Here is a 9,412-nt window from a genome sequence, read left to right as displayed (position 1 = left end):
GTGGAAGGGGCGAGCGGAGGAGAAAATATCCTCCCAGCGACAGCGAGGAGCTATGATGGAGCTCCTGGAGCTGGATGTAATATGGAGGGTGCGAGAGAGAGGGGGGAATCGAGAGCTGCGCGGAGAAGGAGGCAAGGGTGGGTAGAGAGAAAATGACGGTGGAAGGGGCGAGCGGAGGAGAAAACATCCTCCCAGCGACAGCGAGGAGCTATGATGGAGCTCCTGGAGCGGAATATGACATGGAGGGTGCGAAAGAGAGGGGGGAATCGAGAGCTGCGCGGAGAAGGAGGCAAGGGTGGGTAGAGAGAAAATGACGGTGGAAGGGGCGAGCGGAGGAGAAAACATCCTCCCAGCGACAGCGAGGAGCTATGATGGAGCTCCTGGAGCTGGATGTAATATGGAGGGTGCGAGAGAGAGGGGGGAATCGAGAGCTGCGCGGAGAAGGAGGCAAGGGTGGGTAGAGAGAAAATGACGGTGAAAGGGGCGAGGGGAGGAGAAAACATCCTCCCAGCGACAGCGAGGAGCTATGATGGAGCTCCTGGAGCGGAATATGACATGGAGAGTGCGAAAGAGAGGGGGGAATCGAGAGCTGCGCGGAGAAGGAGGCAAGGGTGGGTAGAGAGAAAATGACGGTGGAAGGGGCGAGCGGAGGAGAAAACATCCTCCCAGCGACAGCGAGGAGCTATGATGGAGCTCCTGGAGCGGAATATGACATGGAGGGTGCGCAAGAGAGGGGGGAATCGAGAGCTGCGCGGAGAAGGAGGCAAGGGTGGGTAGAGAGAAAATGACGGTGGAAGGGGCGAGCGGAGGAGAAAACATCCTCCCAGCGACAGCGAGGAGCTATGATGGAGCTCCTGGAGCGGAATATGACATGGAGGGTGCGAAAGAGAGGGGGGAATCGAGAGCTGCGCGGAGAAGGAAGCAAGGGTGGGTAGAGAGAAAATGACGGTGGAAGGGGCGAGCGGAGGAGAAAACATCCTCCCAGCGACAGTGAGGAGCTATGATGGAACTCCTGGAGCGGAATATGACATGGAGGGTGCGAAAGAGAGGGGGGAATCGAGAGCTGCGCGGAGAAGGAGGCAAGGGTGGGTAGAGAGAAAATGACGGTGGAAGGGGCGAGCGGAGGAGAAAACATCCTCCCAGCGACAGCGAGGAGCTATGATGGAGCTCCTGGAGCGGAATATGACATGGAGGGTGCGAAAGAGAGGGGGGAATCGAGAGCTGCGCGGAAAAGGAGGAAAGGGTGGGTAGAAAGAAAATGACGGTGGAAGGGGCGAGCGGAGGAGAAAACATCCTCCCAGCGACAGCGAGGAGCTATGATGGAGCTCCTGGAGCGGAATATGACATGGAGGGTGCGAAAGAGAGGGGGGAATTGAGAGCTGCGCGGAGAAGGAGGCAAGGGTGGGTAGAGAGAAAATGACGGTGGAAGGGGCGAGCGGAGGAGAAAACATCCTCCCAGCGACAGCGAGGAGCTATGATGGAGCTCCTGGAGCGGAATATGACATGGAAGGTGCGAAAGAGAGGGGGGAATCGAGAGCTGCGTGGAAAAGGAGGCAAGGGTGGGTAGAGAGAAAATGACGGTGGAAGGGGCGAGCGGAGGAGAAAACATCCTCCCAGCGACAGCGAGGAGCTATGATGGAGCTCCTGGAGCAGAATATGACATGGAGGGTGCGAAAGAGAGGGGGGAATCGAGAGCGGCGCGGAGAAGGAGGCAAGGGTGGGTGGAGAGAAAATGACGGCGGAAGCGGCGAGCAGAGGAGAAAACATCCTCCCAGCGACAGCGAGGAGCTATGATGGAGCTCCTGGAGCTGGATGTAATATGGAGGGTGCGAGAGAGAGGAGGGAATCGAGAGCTGCGCGGAGAAGGAGGCAAGGGTGGGTAGAGAGAAAATGACGGTGGAAGGGGCGAGTGGAGGAGAAAACATCCTCCCAGCGACAGCGAAGAGCTATGATGGAGCTCCTGGAGCTGGATATAATATGGAGTGTGCGAGAGAGAGGAGGGAATCGAGAGCAGCGCGGAGAAGGAGGCAAGGGTGGGTAGAGAGAAAATGATGGTGGAAGGGGCGAGTGGAGGAGAAAACATCCTCCCAGCGACAGCGAAGAGCTATGATGGAGCTCCTGGAGCGGAATATGAGATGGAGGGTGCGAAAGAGAGGGGGGAATCGAGAGCTGCGCGGAGAAGGAGGCAAGGGTGGGTAGAGAGAAAATGACGGTGGAAGGGGCGAGCGGAGGAGAAAACATCCTCCCAGCGACAGTGAGGAGCTATGATGGAACTCCTGGAGCGGAATATGACATGGAGGGTGCGAAAGAGAGGGGGGAATCGAGAGCTGCGCGGAAAAGGAGGCAAGGGTGGGTAGAGAGAAAATGACGGTGGAAGGGGCGAGCGGAGGAGAAAACATCCTCCCAGCGACAGCGAGGAGCTATGATGGAGCTCCTGGAGCAGGATATGACATGGAGGGTGCGAAAGAGAGGGGGGAATCGAGAGCTGCGCGGAAAAGGAGGCAAGGGTGGGTAGAGAGAAAATGACGGTGGAAGGGGCGAGCGGAGGAGAAAATATCCTCCCAGCGACAGCGAGGAGCTATGATGGAGCTCCTGGAGCTGGATGTAATATGGAGGGTGCGAGAGAGAGGGGGGAATCGAGAGCTGCGCGGAGAAGGAGGCAAGGGTGGGTAGAGAGAAAATGACGGTGAAAGGGGCGAGCGGAGGAGAAAACATCCTCCCAGCGACAGCGAGGAGCTATGATGGAGCTCCTGGAGCGGAATATGACATGGAGAGTGCGAAAGAGAGGGGGGAATCGAGAGCTGCGCGGAGAAGGAGGCAAGGGTGGGTAGAGAGAAAATGACGGTGGAAGGGGCGAGCGGAGGAGAAAACATCCTCCCAGAGACAGCGAGGAGCTATGCTGGAGCTCCTGGAGCGGAATATGACATGGAGGGTGCGCAAGAGAGGGGGGAATCGAGAGCTGCGCGGAGAAGGAGGCAAGGGTGGGTAGAGAGAAAATGACGGTGGAAGGGGCGAGCGGAGGAGAAAACATCCTCCCAGCGACAGCGAGGAGCTATGATGGAGCTCCTGGAGCGGAATATGACATGGAGAGTGCGAAAGAGAGGGGGGAATCGAGAGCTGCGCGGAGAAGGAGGCAAGGGTGGGTAGAGAGAAAATGACGGTGGAAGGGGCGAGCGGAGGAGAAAACATCCTCCCAGCGACAGTGAGGAGCTATGATGGAACTCCTGGAGCGGAATATGACATGGAGGGTGCGAAAGAGAGGGGGGAATCGAGAGCTGCGCGGAGAAGGAGGCAAGGGTGGGTAGAGAGAAAATGACGGTGGAAGGGGCGAGCGGAGGAGAAAACATCCTCCCAGCGACAGCGAGGAGCTATGATGGAGCTCCTGGAGCTGGATGTAATATGGAGGGTGCGAGAGAGAGGGGGGAATCGAGAGCTGCGCGGAGAAGGAGGCAAGGGTGGGTAGAGAGAAAATGACGGTGGAAGGGGCGAGCAGAGGAGAAAACATCCTCCCAGCGACAGTGAGGAGCTATGATGGAACTCCTGGAGCGGAATATGACATGGAGGGTGTGAGAGAGAGGGGGGAATCGAGAGCTGCGCGGAGAAGGAGGCAAGGGTGGGTAGAGAGAAAATGACGGTGGAAGGGGCGAGCGGAGGAGAAAACATCCTCCCAGCGACAGCGAGGAGCTATGATGGAGCTCCTGGAGCGGAATATGACATGGAGGGTGCGAAAGAGAGGGGGGAATCGAGAGCTGCGCGGAGAAGGAGGCAAGGGTGGGTAGAGAGAAAATAACGGTGGAAGGGGCGAGCGGAGGAGAAAACATCCTCCCAGCGACAGCGAGGAGCTATGATGGAGCTCCTGGAGCTGGATGTAATATGGAGGATGCGAGAGAGAGGGGGGAATCGATAGCTGCGCGGAGAAGGAGGCAAGGGTGGGTAGAGAGAAAATGACGGTGGAAGGGGCGAGCGGAGGAGAAAACATCCTCCCAGCGACAGCGAGGAGCTATGATGGAGCTCCTGGAGCGGGATATGACATGGTGGGTGCGAGAGAGAGGGGGGAATCGAGAGCGGCGCGGAGAAGGAGGCTAGGGTGGGTGGAGAGAAAATGACGGCGGAAGCGGCGAGCAGAGGAGAAAACATCCTCCCAGTGACAGTGAGGAGCTATGATGGAGCTCCTGGAGCTGGATGTAATATGGAGGGTGCGAGAGAGAGGAGGGAATCGAGAGCTGCGCGGAGAAGGAGGCAAGGGTGGGTAGAGAGAAAATGACGGTGGAAGGGGCGAGCGGAGGAGAAAACATCCTCCCAGCGACAGCGAGGAGCTATGATGGAGCTCCTGGAGCGGAATATGACATGGAGGGTGCGAAAGAGAGGGGGGAATCGAGAGCTGCGCGGAAAAGGAGGCAAGGGTGGGTAGAGAGAAAATGACGGTGGAAGGGGCGAGCGGAGGAGAAAACATCCTCCCAGCGACAGCGAGGAGCTATGATGGAGCTCCTGGAGCGGAATATGACATGGAGGGTGCGAAAGAGAGGGGGGAATAGAGAGCTGCGCGGAAAAGGAGGCAAGGGTGGGTAGAGAGAAAATGATGGTGGAAGGGGCGAGCGGAGGAGAAAACATCCTCCCAGCGACAGCGAGGAGCTATGATGGAGCTCCTGGAGCGGAATATGACATGGAGGATGCGAAAGAGAGGGGGGAATCGAGAGCTGCGCGGAGAAGGAGGCAAGGGTGGGTAGAGAGAAAATGACGGTGGAAGGGGCGAGCAGAGGAGAAAACATCCTCCCAGCGACAGTGAGGAGCTATGATGGAACTCCTGGAGCGGAATATGACATGGAGGGTGCGAAAGAGAGGGGGGAATCGAGAGCTGCGCGGAAAAGGAGGCAAGGGTGGGTAGAGAGAAAATGACGGTGGAAGTGGCGAGCGGAGGAGAAAACATCCTCCCAGCGACAGCGAGGAGCTATGATGGAGCTCCTGGAGCTGGATGTAATATGGAGGGTGCGAGAGAGAGGAGGGAATCGAGAGCTGCACGGAGAAGGAGGCAAGGGTGGGTAGAGAGAAAATGACGGTGGAAGGGGCGAGCGGAGGAGAAAACATCCTCCCAGCGACAGCGAGGAGCTATGATGGAGCTCCTGGAGCGGAATATGACATGGAAGGTGCGAAAGAGAGGGGGGAATCGAGAGCTGCGCGGAAAAGGAGGCAAGGGTGGGTAGAGAGAAAATGACGGTGGAAGGGGCGAGCGGAGGAGAAAACATCCTCCCAGCGACAGTGAGGAGCTATGATGGAGCTCCTGGAGCAGAATATGACATAGAGGGTGCGAAAGAGAGGGGGGAATCGAGAGCGGCGCGGAGAAGGAGGCAAGGGTGGGTGGAGAGAAAATGACGGCGGAAGCGGCGAGCAGAGGAGAAAACATCCTCCCAGCGACAGCGAGGAGCTATGATGGAGCTCCTGGAGCTGGATGTAATATGGAGGGTGCGAGAGAGGAGGGAATCGAGAGCTGCGCGGAGAAGGAGGCAAGGGTGGGTAGAGAGAAAATGACGGTGGAAGGGGCGAGTGGAGGAGAAAACATCCTCCCAGCGACAGCGAAGAGCTATGATGGAGCTCCTGGAGCTGGATATAATATGGAGGGTGCGAGAGAGAGGAGGGAATCGAGAGCAGCGCGGAGAAGGAGGCAAGGGTGGGTAGAGAGAAAATGATGGTGGAAGGGGCGAGTGGAGGAGAAAACATCCTCCCAGCGACAGCGAAGAGCTATGATGGAGCTCCTGGAGCGGAATATGAGATGGAGGGTGCGAAAGAGAGGGGGGAATCGAGAGCTGCGCGGAGAAGGAGGCAAGGGTGGGTAGAGAGAAAATGACGGTGGAAGGGGCGAGCGGAGGAGAAAACATCCTCCCAGCGACAGTGAGGAGCTATGATGGAACTCCTGGAGCGGAATATGACATGGAGGGTGCGAAAGAGAGGGGGGAATCGAGAGCTGCGCGGAAAAGGAGGCAAGGGTGGGTAGAGAGAAAATGACGGTGGAAGGGGCGAGCGGAGGAGAAAATATCCTCCCAGCGACAGCGAGGAGCTATGATGGAGCTCCTGGAGCTGGATGTAATATGGAGGGTGCGAGAGAGAGGGGGGAATCGAGAGCGGCGCGGAGAAGGAGGCAAGGGTGGGTGGAGAGAAAATGACGGCGGAAGCGGCGAGCAGAGGAGAAAACATCCTCCCAGCGACAGCGAGGAGCTATGATGGAGCTCCTGGAGCTGGATGTAATATGGAGGGTGCAAGAGAGAGGGGGGAATCGAGAGCTGCGCGTAGAAGGAGGCAAGGGTGGGTAGAGAGAAAATGACGGTGGAAGGGGCGAGCGGAGGAGAAAACATCCTCCCAGCGACAGCGAGGAGCTATGATGGAGCTCCTGGAGCGGAATATGACATGGAGGGTGCGAAAGAGAGGGGGGAATCGAGAGCTGCGCGGAGAAGGAGGCAAGGGTGGGTAGAGAGAAAATGACGGTGGAAGGGGCGAGCGGAGGAGAAAACATCCTCCCAGCGACAGTGAGGAGCTATGATGGAGCTCCTGGAGCTGGATGTAATATGGAGGGTGCGAGAGAGAGGGGGGAATCGAGAGCTGCGCGGAGAAGGAGGCAAGGGTGGGTAGAGAGAAAATGACGGTGAAAGGGGCGAGCGGAGGAGAAAACATCCTCCCAGCGACAGCGAGGAGCTATGATGGAGCTCCTGGAGCGGAATATGACATGGAGGGTGCGAAAGAGAGGGGGGAATCGAGAGCTGCGCGGAGAAGGAGGCAAGGGTGGGTAGAGAGAAAATGACGGTGGAAGGGGCGAGCGGAGGAGAAAACATCCTCCCAGCGACAGCGAGGAGCTATGATGGAGCTCCTGGAGCGGAATATGACATGGAGGGTGCGCAAGAGAGGGGGGAATCGAGAGCTGCGCGGAGAAGGAGGCAAGGGTGGGTAGAGAGAAAATGACGGTGGAAGGGGCGAGCGGAGGAGAAAACATCCTCCCAGCGACAGCGAGGAGCTATGATGGAGCTCCTGGAGCGGAATATGACATGGAGGGTGCGAAAGAGAGGGGGGAATCGAGAGCTGCGCGGAGAAGGAGGCAAGGGTGGGTAGAGAGAAAATGACGGTGGAAGGGGCGAGCAGAGGAGAAAACATCCTCCCAGCGACAGTGAGGAGCTATGATGGAACTCCTGGAGCGGAATATGACATGGAGGGTGCGAGAGAGAGGGGGGAATCGAGAGCTGCGCGGAGAAGGAGGCAAGGGTGGGTAGAGAGAAAATGACGGTGGAAGGGGCGAGCGGAGGAGAAAACATCCTCCCAGCGACAGCGAGGAGCTATGATGGAGCTCCTGGAGCGGAATATGACATGGAGGGTGCAAAAGAGAGGGGGGAATCGAGAGCTGCGCGGAGAAGGAGGCAAGGGTGGGTAGAGAGAAAATGACGGTGGAAGGGGCGAGCGGAGGAGAAAACATCCTCCCAGCGACAGCGAGGAGCTATGATGGAGCTCCTGGAGCTGGATGTAATATGGAGGGTGCGAGAGAGAGGGGGGAATCGAGAGCTGCGCGGAGAAGGAGGCAAGGGTGGGTAGAGAGAAAATGACGGTGGAAGGGGCGAGCGGAGGAGAAAACATCCTCCCAGCGACAGCGAGGAGCTATGATGGAGCTCCTGGAGCGGGATATGACATGGTGGGTGCGAGAGAGAGGGGGGAATCGAGAGCTGCGCGGAGAAGGAGGCTAGGGTGGGTGGAGAGAAAATGACGGCGGAAGCGGCGAGCAGAGGAGAAAACATCCTCCCAGCGACAGTGAGGAGCTATGATGGAGCTCCTGGAGCTGGATGTAATATGGAGGGTGCGAGAGAGAGGAGGGAATCGAGAGCTGCGCGGAGAAGGAGGCAAGGGTGGGTAGAGAGAAAATGACGGTGGAAGGGGCGAGCGGAGGAGAAAACATCCTCCCAGCGACAGCGAAGAGCTATGATGGAGCTCCTGGAGCGGAATATGACATGGAGGGTGCGAAAGAGAGGGGGGAATCGAGAGCTGCGCGGAGAAGGAGGCAAGGGTGGGTAGAGAGAAAATGACGGTGGAAGGGGCGAGCGGAGGAGAAAACATCCTCCCAGCGACAGTGAGGAGCTATGATGGAACTCCTGGAGCGGAATATGACATGGAGGGTGCGAAAGAGAGGGGGGAATCGAGAGCTGCGCGGAGAAGGGGGCAAGGGTGGGTAGAGAGAAAATGACGGTGGAAGGGGCGAGCGGAGGAGAAAACATCCTCCCAGCGACAGCGAGGAGCTATGATGGAGCTCCTGGAGCGGAATATGACATGGAGGGTGCGAAAGAGAGGGGGGAATCGAGAGCTGCGCGGAGAAGGGGGCAAGGGTGGGTAGAGAGAAAATGACGGTGGAAGGGGCGAGCGGAGGAGAAAACATCCTCCCAGCGACAGCGAGGAGCTATGATGGAGCTCCTGGAGCGGAATATGACATGGAGGGTGCGAAAGAGAGGGGGGAATCGAGAGCTGCGCGGAGAAGGAGGTAAGGGTGGGTAGAGAGAAAATGACGGTGGAAGGGGCGAGCGGAGGAGAAAACATCCTCCCAGCGACAACGAGGAGCTATGATGGAGCTCCTGGAGCGGAATATGCCATGGAGGATGCGAAAGAGAGGGGGGAATCGAGAGCTGCGCGGAGAAGGAGGCAAGGGTGGGTAGAGAGAAAATGACGGTGGAAGTGGCGAGCGGAGGAGAAAACATCCTCCCAGCGACAGCGAGGAGCTATGATGGAGCTCCTGGAGCTGGATGTAATATGGAGGGTGCGAGAGAGAGGAGGGAATCGAGAGCTGCACGGAGAAGGAGGCAAGGGTGGGTAGAGAGAAAATGACGGTGGAAGGGGCGAGCGGAGGAGAAAACATCCTCCCAGCGACAGCGAGGAGCTATGATGGAGCTCCTGGAGCGGAATATGCCATGGAGGATGCGAAAGAGAGGGGGGAATCGAGAGCTGCGCGGAGAAGGAGGCAAGGGTGGGTAGAGAGAAAATGACGGTGGAAGGGGCGAGCAGAGAAGAAAACATCCTCCCAGCGACAGTGAGGAGCTATGATGGAACTCCTGGAGCGGAATATGACATGGAGGGTGCGAAAGAGAGGGGGGAATCGAGAGCTGCGCGGAAAAGGAGGCAAGGGTGGGTAGAGAGAAAATGACGGTGGAAGTGGCGAGCGGAGGAGAAAACATCCTCCCAGCGACAGCGAGGAGCTATGATGGAGCTCCTGGAGCTGGATGTAATATGGAGGGTGCGAGAGAGAGGAGGGAATCGAGAGCTGCACGGAGAAGGAGGCAAGGGTGGGTAGAGAGAAAATGACGGTGGAAGGGGCGAGCGGAGGAGAAAACATCCTCCCAGCGACAGCGAGGAGCTATGATGGAGCTCCTGGAGCGGAATATGACATGGAGGGTGC

This window comes from Pelophylax lessonae, assembly GCF_965119305.1.
Source record: "Pelophylax lessonae genome assembly, chromosome: 13".
NCBI lineage: Eukaryota > Metazoa > Chordata > Amphibia > Anura > Ranidae > Pelophylax > Pelophylax lessonae.
This window is presented reverse-complemented; position numbering follows the sequence as displayed.